The following is an 11,943-nucleotide window of genomic DNA, read 5'->3' as shown; positions in this document are numbered from 1 at the left end:
GAGCCAGGATAAAGTTATTAGTTCAGCCGGACTGGAGCCGGCACCCTGCCTGTCTTTCTGCTCTGCTGACGCCCCCGCCCGGCCGCTGCTGGCGTCCTGCTGCCCGGCGCGCGAACAACCGGGAACTAGCGCTCCGCTCCCCTGACGGCAGGCACCGCCAAGCCCAGAAGAGCCTTGGCTGTTGATGCTGGCTTTAATGACACTCAGGGCCACCGCTCCTGTGAGCACCACCGAGTCGAGGTGGGACAGCAGCAGCCCTGGGAAGCACATCCACAGAATTATTCCTCTAACCCTGGGCCAGTGGCTCCTTCCTCCTCCCTTTCCTGTGTCTTAGGGCATCCCTGAATGTTCCAGGAAGATGCCAACCCTCTGCAGGGTAAGAGGAGATTCAGAGCTGTGTCTTGGCAAAGGCTACCCAGCTGGTCAGTGGGAGGGGACCCTGGCCTCGTGACCCTGTGTCCAGGCTCTTGCTACATGCAGGGGCTTTAGAGCATGTAGCCTGTGCCTGAACCTAGGTTGTGCTGATTTGGGGGCAAGTTACTTAGCTTCCCTAAGCCTTGGTTCCCCCAACTGTACAAAGGGGTAGACATTAATCTCCTTCCTAGGACTACAGTGAGACTTAGAAAATGTGCGTAAAGCACTTAGCACGTGGCTGGGTGTTCAGTAAAGACTCGTATCAGGAAGGCTGTCGTGGGTGATGTGGGGCAACACTGCGTTCCCCTGAGGCCCGAGGCGCTTGTTCCCCTGGCTGCCGACGGCTCCCGAGGGCCCAGGAACCTTCTTGCTCAAGGTCAAACTTCTTTTGGGAGGCAGCTGACATTCAATGAGGGGTTGATGTAGGAATATAAATTCTGGTCTCCTTTTCCCTTCAGGGTCATCTGTAGATTCTCCTTCCATGTTCAGAGTTCCTTCTGAGATCGGCTTAGATCTGTTGCCACTGCAGGGGGCTCAGCTTCTTCCAGTCCTGTTTTCTCTGCTCCCCAACAGGTGCTGTTCCTTAGAGCAGTCTCCAGGGACGTTCTGCATGCAAACCTGAGTCTCAGGCAGCCTACGCGGTGATGCTGCTGAGGAAGGCGGTGTGGTGACTACACCCCACTGCCTTCAGAGACCAAGCCCGTGCTGATATCGACAAGAATATTGACCAGGTGGCAACTTAGTCAATTTGTTATTTTTACTTCCTATTCTCAAATAAGTGATTTCTTTGTTTACTTAAAGTTTCTATTAGAAAGATAACGCACACACTTGAATTTCACACGTATGTGTGATGTTTACAGAAGTGTGCTGTTTCTGTAGTGAGAGCCCAGCTTCAGCCTCCTTTCAGACCGAACTGTTCTCAGCAAGTCATGAGTCTGGGCTAAGCAATGTGTATCCTTCATGCTAGAGCTATAACCCAAACAACAACTAATTCACGTATTCAGTGACAGCTGTTCTTACCGATTTTTTCCCAGTCCAAATCACACATATCATCAATTCTGTTATCGGGCCTATTAGTAAGAGTATAGGTGATCTGGGCGAACCAGTATTCTGATAGAGTCGTCACGTTTCCATACAGGCTTTGCCAGTTTTTAATGAATTAGGATATAGTAAAATATATTTTGCACTCAAAGTCTGCTACACACAATTTAATGTCATCTTTGGTAATTCCAAAGACATTTGGCATTTGAATAATTATCAATGCATTATAAATGTGCAGATAACAGTTACTGGGGAATGACAGATAAAGCCAGTTTTAATAGCTGTATCTATGATTATGACATACACAAATATCCATATTTGCATACATGAATCTTGTTGAATATAAACATGAGGACTGTTGTTATAAAAGTTGGTAATTGGAATACAGCTGCTCATGGGCACAGTAGAGAACTCATGGATTCCAATGGGATTAGGGAGATAAGTAGGAAGATTTTTGGATTAAGATGAAATTTACATATATTGTACAGTAGGTGTATAGTTTGAAAATATAGAAAACTGTATATACCCATGTGACCAATGCACTGGCGGAGGTGTAGAACATGTCCAGAGCAGGGTTGTGGGGGAAAGGTCGTCTGGATCTCTGATTGTCCCGACGGTGTGCTCAGCCTCCCCAGACAGCTCGTGCGCTGCGGATCCTAGCGCCTACCTCCCTCTTCTCATCCCCATTGCTTCTTGCCACCTCCATGGACACTCATAGCCCCTTTCCTCTGCCGTCCTCACTGCACACAGTTTTCCTCTGATTGGAGGTGACTTCACCTTCCCAGGAAGGGAGTTTTCATCTTTTCCTTCCCCGTAGACTGTTGATGACTTCCTAGTTTCAAATGATCTTTCCTCACAATGAGCACGCACGGTGATCAGATTTCTCCACTCCTTCCAGGAACTCTTTAAACCTCTGTTCGTCAGTCTTCCCAGCACAGTCCTGGGTAATGAGAGGGGAGCAAATCACAAGCTTTGCTTTTATTATTATTTTTTTTAAATATTTTTTTCTTTGTTGATTTTAGAGAGCGCGGAAGGGAGAGGGAGAGAGAGAGAAACAATGATGAGAGAGAACATGGATTGGCCGCCTCCTGCATGCTCCTCACTGGGGATCGGGCCACAACCTGGGCATGTGACCTCTTGGTACACAGGTCGACGCTCAAACACTGAGCCACACCGGCCGGGCACAAGCTTTGCTTTTATAGCTGGAAACCTGGAAGCACAGTGAAGCTAGATGGCTTCCCAGCCCACGAGCCTGCCACTAACCCTGACTTCCATGTGTTTGCTTGTTTTCTTTGTCCAGCAGGAGAGAGAGCACCAGCACCGTGGAGTTCAGGAGGCTGTTATCTTATCTCTTTCAGCCTCTCCGTTTTTCTTACTCCCACCTGAGAACTGCCCTGTAGCCAGGCATCAGGAAACAGCGAACTGGAAGGAGATGCCACAGGAGCAAAAGACAGAAAGATCTGGGGTGACAAGTTTCCGGTGTTGGTGACATTTCAGAGATTAGCAGCAAGGAGAGGGCCGAGGGTCAAAGATGGCCCCCAGATAGGCAGTCCTTCACTTCTTGCAGTTTTATCTTCAGCAGTTTAATAGTTTAATTTAAATATAGGCAAACACTTTTGATTAGACTTTTCAGTATCAAAACATGGCGATGAAGAAGTTGTAAAGAAGACGACTTTTCTCTGAAATCCCCCTCCTCACTCCAAACCCCCCCCCCCCCCAGTGTGTTTTACATTCGCTGATCGGCTTTGTGGAAACAGCCACATTTAGTTATTAGGTGAAATACACACTTAGAGGCTCAGGAAGTTACGCCAGAGGGTTTTCCGTGCTTTCAGCAAAGAGAGGCGTAGCCAGCCAGCATGTTCAGCTTTGCAAAAGGAGCTGTGGGGCCGGTACCAGCAGGACCAGGAGCCGGGGTCCAGTGGCACCACACTCCAGCCGTCCGACTGGCTGGCTCGCCGTTCGCCTCATCGCGTCAGCGCGATGACTACGCTGTGGATTTGACAGTTGCAACACCTGATCTGCCTCAGCCTTTCTCATTTCCAGGGAGTTGCACTGCACCTCCCGTAGTTTGGTGTCAGCTCTAACCACAAATTTAATCACTGGTGTTATGAGAGAACCAGGAGACTGTCTCCTACGCCATGACTCCATTCACTCAGCCATGAGTAAACAGTCCAGCTCTTTATGGTTAGCTCCCAAGAAAGTGTCAGCCCCCAAAGCGTGAGTAAAATGACGGCACGACCTGGGCCCGCCGCTCCTCTTCTGTCTCTTACGCAATATTTTACATGTACCGCAGCCTGAGTAAAACTTTCTCGGCGCCTTCTTCTGACTCACAGCTTTAACTTAATCCACTGTAGACAATCAAGGGTTCTATTTAGCCGTAGTGGTGGGAGAGGCAGCATCAAGGTTGCTTAGCAGCAGAAATTGGTTGATTAAAAACAACTTTCTGTGATGAAATGATCCCCACGTTTTTCCACGGATTTGTGTCTTCTCGTTGATTGACTTGTTAACTGGATTACTTGAAAGATTTTCTCCTTATGTGCTGGGGGGACCTGGGGAGCAAAATAGCTAGGAAAGGCTCGCTATTAGAAAGGAGATGAGACTTTGGGGCAACAAGGGGGACCATGTTTCTTCTGTCCAGAAACCTCTAAAAAGGCTGAGCACTCGGCCCCCTGTATGTCCTTTGCCCTGATGTTAGATTTCACTGTGGGTTTCGGCAGGATGAGGAAAAGTTTAGCGAGGGAGAAGGGACATGTGTATGCTGGGAATAGAGCCAGTGAACCCAGGAAAGGATGGAGACGTGACCTATTCACTACCCAGGACTCGAGGCACCACGGTTACCAAACCATTCACTGAGTTATCCAGACTAACAGTTACACTCCTGGGGCCGCGAAGGTGAGAAAAATAGCAAAGCTACCCACGTCAGGGGTGGGAGAGAAAAGTACTGACATTTGATGAATGACTGTTATGTGCTAGCCATTGTTTTAAGCATTTTTTAAAACACAAAAATAAATGCCGTTAGTTTACCAAGATTTTGAGAGGTTAAGTTCATGAATATGCTTAGCTGTGTGCAGCAGAGATGGGATTTGAACCCTGGCAGCCAACACTCTGTCCACTGCAGGACCCAGCCTTCAGACTCAGATGGTTGTGATCATGGGGAGGGGGTACTGTGCCCCTGAGTTGTCAGATCTTCCCATTTTTCAAGAAAGCCAGTTTATCTGAATTTATTAAGGAGAAATTTCTGAAATTAAAAAAAAATTATATATATATAGATAGATAGATGATAGATAGATAGATATTGTTGTTAATTCTCACCCAAGGATATTTCCCATTGATTTTTAAATAGAGTGGTAAGGAAGGAGGGAGGGAGAGGAAGAGAGAAACATTGATGTGAGAGAGACACATCTATTATTTGCCTCGCATACCACTCCAACTGGGGTTGGGGATCAAACCTGCAGCCCAGGTATGTGCTCTTGACCAGGAATCAAACCTGTGACCCTTCAGTCCACAGGCTGATGCTCTAACCACTGAGCAAACTGGCCAGAACGGCAATATGTATATTTTATTTTTTAATGCTTTTATTGATTTTTTTAGAGAGAGAGGAAGGGAGAGAGAGAGAGAAACATTGATGTGAGAGAGAAACATTGATCGGCTGCCTCTTGCACACCCCTCACTGGGGACCAGCCGAAACCCGGGCACGTGCCCTGACCGGGAGTCAAAGTGGACCTCTCAGCCCATAGGACGACATTCAATCCACTGAGCCATACCGGCTGGGCTATATTTTAATGTTTTTATAAAACTCTCAGGTTAGCAATTGAATGCAGGCTGAATGTGATCTAGGGTTACTTCTTCCTTGCCTAAAGTCATTAGGTCATTGCTCAACCTGCACCTCTGTGTACATGTGAGATGAACCTGGAACAAAGGAGCAGATTGTAAACAGAAACACACACCAGTCCCATGTAGGAAACACCCCTTGAGGAAGCCTTGAAACATTGGGTCATCAGAGGGAGTTTGGCCGCCCAGGTTTTGTTAGTTTCATCAGAAACCTAGGGAGTACGTGGATTTCAGAATTGCAATGGAGTATAGACCTGTGTGTTTATGCCAGTGTTGTAACCCTATAGTTCAAAGAGGTCCGTGGGTTACAAATTGGCTGAGCTACTGATCCTCTTAGCCCTCAGTGGGCTAGGGAGTTCTGGTGGTCCAGATGTCCCTTAGTTGATCACTTCTGGACATAAGTCGCTCCTCCTTCCAGGTTAACCCATGTTGCAGATATTCAGTGGTGGGCAAAAGTAGACTACTACTAATAACACAATGACTAATAAATAATAATACAAGAATAAACTCAGTTTTCTGTACTCACGACTGTAAACCTAATTTTGCTCACCTCTATATTTTTTAAAATGTATTCCATGAAGTTAGAACAGTTGGGAAGCACTACCGTGACCTGTCTCTTATATAATATGGATTGCCCTAACTTACCATCATGCTTTTTTTTTTGATGAATGGGCTCTACATTTTTATACAGATCCTTTAATTTAATTTTTCTCTTCTGCTCACCTGAATAGTAGAATATCCTCTTCCTACTTCTCCCCCTCCTCCTAATTTATGGATCTTTTCATTATAAACAAACCATTGTATTCATTCATTCACTCATTCATTCCTGCTCTATTCCTGACTTCCAACCCCACATAGAAATTTGGTACTATTTGGTATCTAATAATTTTCTATTTGTTTGGAAAGGTCCCTGGGGAGAGGGCGTGGGGCGTACTGGGACAGTCAACCTGTCTCAGTCGACCTGAGCACTCCCAATTTTAGCAAAAAAAAGTCCCAGGGACCCCCTCAGTCCTGGGCTAATCAGGATGGCTGGTTCCTCTGGGTCCACCTACCAGGTAGAGCTGATGTCACAGACAATGAAAGGTTCTTCAGAGGGAAATAGGTATGGAGAAGATGGGGGAGAGTTTCACAAAACATACCCTCAGTGTTTTACTGGGTAGATATAAGAACATCTGCTGAGAGGGGGGTGAGCAAATGTTAGAGGAATTGTCACCCAACAAACTCTAGTTCCCATGTTCGTCTACAGCAACCTGACAGCAACTTATGCTAGGAGCGTCTGTGCTTCATATGGATGTGACCTGTCATTTCTCAGATAATGAAATGAATACAAATAACCATACAAATGACTATAACCATGTGGGGGTGAGAGGCGCTCCATGTAGTAAATTTTTGATTTCCCAATTACTTTACTAATAACTTACTGTTTACTGGAAGCCTTCCTGATCATATAAACAGTCAATTAACACCTATTTTGTATGTTATATGTATTATATACTGTATTCTTACAATAAAGTAAGCTAGAGAAAAAGTGTCAAGAAAAATCATGAAGAAAATACATTTACATTAATGTACATATTTTCTAAAAAAAAAATTTGTGTATAAGTTGACCCACACGGTCAAACCTGTGTTGTTCAAGGGCCAGCTGTGTATTTATTTCTAAACAATAAAAGGCAAATTCCAACAATGCCCTCGATGAAGGTGAGGCCTATTCTGGGTCTCTAGAGGCACCTGCCTCTGTCACAGCTATTCTTTAGTAACCACTTGTCTAACCGGCTACCCTGCTCCCGCTCCCTGCCCCCACACCCTACGTAACACACTTAGCTTGAGCAGTAGTTACTCATTCAAAAGTGGAGGTCATGTGAACTTTGGCCCTCAAAGACCCACTGGAGGGCAGACCCTGCCAGGCCATGAGAGCCAAGAACAGAATGGGTGAAAGTTGCATGATCTCGGGTGGGCTTTGGACCGTTCTGTGTCGCTGGCCTTCATCTGCAAAGGGGAGGGGTGGGTGAGCCAGGTGAGCCCCTGAGGTCCCTCGTGCATTCTAGAATCCTGGAACTTTCTGAGGGGTTGTAAGGAGAGTGAAGTTGTTACAAACACACAGACACAAAAATGTTAGAAGTCTTTATGTGAAGCCAAGGGGATAGGCCAGGGATCCCTGCAAAGATTGGGATTATGACGAGCATGGACCCAGCCTAGATCACTGGGAAGCAGGCAGTGCCTTGGAAGTGTGTGACAGAGAATCTCCCCCCACATCGGAAGCAAACTTCTCACTGTATACCTTTACAATTCAGACAACACTCTCACACAGAACATGGCTTGTCATTGAAAAGCATTTGAACATAACAGTGCTTCATTTGATCCTCACACAATCTCGGGAGGCAGACAGCAGAGTTTCTATTGTCCCCATTTGATAGATGAGGAGACTCAGTTTCCAAGTAGTTAAGATCACAGAGCAGAGTCTTAGACTCAGTTCTCATGAATCTTTGTACCCTCTAATGAGAATGGGGTTCAGTGGAGCTTTATCACTGAGCAGCTGTTTCAGAAGTGGGAGCCCTGGGCATGGAGCTTTAGGAGGAACCCACAACACACACCACATCCTCACCAGGCTGGAGCAGAGGCCTGTGGTCCGCCCGCTTTGGAGAGACTTTCCTTAGAAACGCCGGACAGATTTGAGGGTCGCCTGACCAGTCTGTGTGCTGCCTTCTGGGGCTGTGTCCTTGAAGTCACACCTCCAGTCTGGTCACTGCTGCAGACCCTCCTCCTAAGTGACAGAGTTTCGGTGTGGGAGGCGGTGGGGCTGAGAGGATCGGGGGTCTGTGAGGACTCCTGGTCCTCTGCTGTGTGCCGTTACGTAAGCCTGGATCCTACGGTATCACTTTTGATGCTCTTCAGATTGTTTTTGTCCGTTATAAATTACTATTACGAAAACACACCCATAATGTACTCTTGTACATCTGAATTTAGTGAGGAACTTTCTTCTCCCTGACAGGAGTGAGGTTTTACTGTTTCTGGCCAGGCCAGACAGAGATTCTGAAGACAGATTTCTGAACTGTGGGCCCAGTTCTCTGATCTTTAAAACTCAGGGACTCTGGTCTGAGATGGTGGTTTGCAACTTGGACATGCTGTCGTTCTCCACTTTCTGGGGACTCTGTGGAACCCCTTGGAAGCAGCTGCTCCCAGGATCCCCTGCAGCCTCCAGGATCCTCATGGGACTCAGAGAACTACGCTATTTTCAGTAACTCTGAGGACTGTGTCAAGGTCACCCTGGGCTTACTCATGAGTAAGGGTTGGCGGTGGGGTTAAGTCTTCCGGACTGTGGTCCATCTCCGAGGGGTGTGACCTGCCGAGCCTCCGAGGGCACGGTGAGCCCCCTCTGTTTCCCCACAGGCTGAGACCAGCAGCTCGTGCACCGTTTTGTCCTGCAGCTTCTTGGCTCAGCACCTCCTCTCCTCGGAGCTGACGCTGCCCACAGACACGAGCGGCTCGGGAGCTCGGACGGTGGTCCCAGGTGCACACCGTGTTCTGTCTGCCCCGCGGCACCGGCCAGCCCGCGCCCCGGCTTTGAAAGCTACACTCTCTAACACCTGGGCGCTTACCCCAGTTAACACCTCAGGTTGAACATCCAGCCCAGGGACATGTGGCATTGTTGGTGGATGTCACAATCGGGAGATTATGCTTCTCTTTAGATCCTGGCGTTCACTCCATTTAGGGAAGCAGCGATGATGGGGTGAGAACATCTCTCCATTCATTCATTCATATCTTTTTTTTAATCCTCACCTGAGGACATTTTTTCATTTTTTGTTCAGATAGAGCGGGAGGGAGAGAGAGGAAGAGAGAGAGAGAGAAACATGGATGTGAAAGGGACACATCGAGTGACTGCCACCCGCACGACCCAACCAGGGCCGGGGACAAACTGCAACCGAGGTACGTGCCCTTAGCGGGAACCGAACCCGGGTCTCTCCGGGCCGCAGGCCGACGCTCTAACCGCTGAAAACCGGCCAGGGCCATTCATTCACATCTTTATCCAGTCTTCCCTCACATAGTCACTGTGCCCTGTGCTGGCTGGGTCCTGGGAATTCCGTCGTAAACAGAGAAGACCTGGTCTCAGAGGGGTTTCTGTTTCGGCACAGCAGCCCCAAGAACTTCCTCTGCGTTTGCTTTAGGTGTGTTACTTACTGCCAAGAGCCTGTGGGTGTGTAGGGGCCTCGTTAAGTTTGGGAAGCTCCTTTGGAGACTGGCCCTGGGTTGGCCTTGAACGAGGAGCTGGGCCTGGACTGCCAGTGTGGGCACCTCCCCCGTGAGTGCTACCAGGGGCGGGGCCAGGGCGTGGGCTCTGAAGGCTGTGTCATCCCTGCTCTAGCCGCAGAGGTTACATCACAGAGGGAAGCTGAGCACGTTGCTAGGCTGTGGCTATTTATTTTTATAAACGAGATGTGCTTAATTTAGAAATCTGCTTTTGCTTTTTCTTTCTTTTTTCTTTTTTTCCAGGATCATCTGGCTCTCTGGCACCATCAAAGATTTGCATTTCTGACCCAATAAGAGCTTGTGGGTGGATGCGGGCAGGAAGGGGGGGTGGGAAGAGGACCGGTGCCAGCCAGGCTGCCTCACGGGGGAGCAAACACATGGCCATGCCATCAGCATCCTGCTTGGCTCCTGGACCGGTTTCATCTGCAACACCTACATCGTTCTCACTTGGAACAACAAGATTAAAAGTGGCCCCGGTGCTACGCCCCCTGCTGATTAACCACACACCGGAATGCAGCAGAACAGAAGGCAAGCTCACGGGATAGAGGACCAGTCAGGTGCCAGGGGCTGATGTCATCTAGATTTTCTCAGATCATTGGATGCAGCTATTTTATTTTTTTCTTTTAATCCTCATCTGAGGATATTTTTCTATTGATTTTTAGATAGAGTGGGCTGGAGAGAGAGAGAGACTTCGGTGTGAGAGAGAAACATCGATTGGTTGCCTCCTGCATGATTCCAACTGGGGCCAGGGGTGGAACCTGAAACCCAGGTACGTGCCCTCGACTGGAATCAAACCACTGACTCTTCAGTCTGCTGGCCAAGGCTCTAACCACTTAACAATCTATCTGGGGCTGGATGCAGCTATTGTAATAAAGCCACTTTAGTGCTGCTATTTTGACATGAGGATATTTTGATTTGGCCTAAAAAATTTAGGCAAAATATGTTCAGCTTTTAAAAAATTAACGATGAGTAAAATGGGCATTTTATACTCCATCTTTGCGTTTCACCCCAGCCCTGATCTCCCTATGCCAGTCCTACTTCTGGGCACGGAGGTACATAGATCGTGGTCAGGTGAGGGAAAGGTGTGGGAGAGGCTCCCAGTGGGAGGAATATCAGGGTCGTGTAACACTAAATCATAGATTAAATGTCAAGAATGAGGTGGCTGTCAGAACGGGGAGCAGGCACTGACTACAGTAGGGTCGAGAGGCCTCTCAAGTCAATGAAAGAGCCAATCAAATCGCAAGAGTGATGAGCAAGAGTCAGAGATGGAATGAGGGGAGGGCAATGGGTTACTGAACATCGAGTGCAGTGAGTTTGCATTTTGGCTCACTGGTTTTGAGGTGGTGTTGGAACAATGGCATGAAATTGTTGGGCATGCAGAGCGTTTGCTTAGTATTCAGAATTTGGGCTTTTCAATGGACAGCGTGTGACTCACTATACACATTTGGCTTTAAAGCAGCGGTTTTCAACCTGTGGGTTGCGACCCCTTTGGGGGTTGAGCAACCTTTTCACGGGGGTTGCCTAAGACCATCAGAAAACACATAGTCTTAGGAACCGACACACTGCTCCTCTATCCATCTCTAGGTGGGTCCGCCCACAAGGAGACACGCCCTCATAGGAGTACCCGGTGTGATAACATCATCGTGTCAACCCCATCACATACACCCCATATAAATACAGGTGTATGTGACAGGGTTGGCGCCATAATGTACTTATGTGGACCAGTCACACATGTGTAGAGAACAGCTACAGTGTAGAAAGCAGCTACTCTGTTAAAAGCAGCTACTGTGTTGAAAGCAGCAGTATCGGAGGTAAAACGACATTTCATGAATTATAATTACTGGGTAAATGCAAAATCATATACTGTAAAATCATCAACTACTGCAAAAAAATATATATCTGTACCATGGGAACTTAATCTGGATGCTGATTGGTCTTTTTATATTCATCTGTGGTTGATGTGAATACTGCCCCCTTGTGATAGTAATAGGTATGTAAAAAAAAACAACACAATGGTAAATCATAGAAAACTTTAATGAACTGTATTGACTAAACTATGCCATGCATCATCTTTTGTATTATAAAAGCTATTATTATATGTTATTTTCATTAGCAAACCATCCCATGACAATAGATCATGTAGAGAAGAATGTTAAGAAAAGAAAATATAGTGAGGATTTTTTACAGTATGATTTTACCTCAATAATTACAGCAGGAATTGAGAAACCACAATGTGTTATTTGTTGTGAAGTTCTATGAGCCAAATCCATGAAGCTGAACAAACTAAAATGCCATTTTGATAACAAGCATCCAAGCTTTTCCGGCAAGGATACCAACTACTTTAGAAGCAAAGCTGATGGACTCAAGAAAGCCAGACTTGACACTGGTGGCAAGTACCACAAACAAAATGTA

This window comes from Molossus molossus, unplaced genomic scaffold, assembly GCF_014108415.1.
Source record: "Molossus molossus isolate mMolMol1 unplaced genomic scaffold, mMolMol1.p scaffold_m16_p_9, whole genome shotgun sequence".
Classification (NCBI taxonomy): Eukaryota; Metazoa; Chordata; class Mammalia; order Chiroptera; family Molossidae; genus Molossus; species Molossus molossus.
Note: the sequence above shows the minus strand (reverse complement) of the source record.